Genomic DNA, 1,737 nt, shown 5'->3' with positions numbered 1-1,737 from the left:
TCAATGGTATAATAAGGAGTTTCATACATTTTTAAGTACTACGTGCACATATGATGAAAATATTTTACTTGTCAAATAACATAAGATTTCTTGTTAGAACTGCACTTTTATTCAAGACATCACTCTTGAACAGGAGTGCAAAAAATTGGAAACGTAAACTTCTTTTCACTGTAAAGCCGTATTCAATTCATTCAAAAGTTATAAAAATGTAGCCAAGTTCTTAATTGTTCATTACTTTGCAAAATGATACTTAAAGTAATGACGAAAGATTAAATTGACCACAGCAGTTAAATTTTCTTGGAACTAAACTAATTTTATGAAGTACTGAAATAGAGTAGTAGTACAAGCATTTGTTATTACCAAAAGATTTTAGGTGATTTAAGAATAGAACTTTGGGGATCTGTATTTTTTGGAAAAAAACATTTGGATCTTAAATTTAGGATTTGGGAGAGTAAATGGATAAATGGATGGATCATGGTTTACACTATCCATTTAAATGACATCCATTTAGATCCATTTATTAAATGGTTTTAATTGGATTGGATCAATTTGATCCACTATCCATTTAACTAAAACCATTTATCAACCATATATCCATTTTGCCACTTCTAGTTTAATGACTATCAAGATAATTTGCTCTTTTTCCGCTCAAGCGACTCCTAGCCTACTATTTGCAGTAAATCGTAAGTTGGAGTCCCTTGTCTGGTCTTTTGAGTGATTCCCATTTGTACTCAGCAACTACCCATTGTGTAACCCCGAAGCCCATCCAAGAGAGAGGATGTGACCCCAGCTTCAGCCCTTATGGGTAATCAGGGCTGAAGAATGTCTTAAGTTATCCGCTTAGAGCCCGTCCGACATATAATTTATGCAAAAGCGTAATTAAGAAATGTGTCAAGAAACTATTTTACAAATTTTTCTTACAAAACATGTTAGCCAAGGCCTTTGCATTTGGGGTTCAGGGTCTCGAAATATCTTCTCAAATGGGCTTGCCACGTTTATTTTACCAAGCCAATCAATCGACAAAGCTTGAAAGAATTCGCAGGCATATAACTCTACAAAACTCAACATGATGCTTGACGGGGGGTTGTTCGGCTTTAGGTTTCGCCCCCGGGGGGGGGGGGGGGGGGGTGGGTGGTCGGATACATTTTGCTTGCCTCACTTTAGCATTAGTTCGACAAAGGTGCAAAACTTGCAAGGGCTTTCCACCACTTAAAAGAAATGTGACGATTGACAAAAGCTTCAAATTGCCCAAGAGGTTACAAAACGATGGGCTTGTTTGGAACCTCAAGTTTTTAGCAAGTTTGTATAATACTAGTTTTTTAACAACTTTTGCTACAGGAACCCCAAAAAACTTATCAAAGTTTTTAACCTACACACTTTAAAATAATACACAAAAAACTTTTCCTTCAACTTTTCTTCTTTTTCCTCCCCCACCCACCCCACCATATCCTCCGTCGCCGGCCACCACCTCCACCACCGCTTCCGGCGCCGGTCACTATTCCGATTGTTATTGTCGGCCTTCCTCTTTTTTTTTCTCTCTCCCTCTCCCTCTCCCTCACCCCCTCTCCTCCTCTCCCCTCCCCATTTGACCGATCTGTTGGTGTATGTCTCTTTTTTCCTTTTTTTTTTCTTTCTCCCTTTGCCTCCCCCGCCACCTTCCCCCTCCCGCTAGTTGCGATCTGATCGCGCACAAAGCTAAAAATTCATGGCTGGTGGCGGGGAAGGGGAGGAGAGGGG

This window comes from Coffea eugenioides, chromosome 2 (genome assembly GCF_003713205.1).
Source record: "Coffea eugenioides isolate CCC68of chromosome 2, Ceug_1.0, whole genome shotgun sequence".
Lineage (NCBI taxonomy): Eukaryota > Viridiplantae > Streptophyta > Magnoliopsida > Gentianales > Rubiaceae > Coffea > Coffea eugenioides.
Note: the sequence above shows the minus strand (reverse complement) of the source record.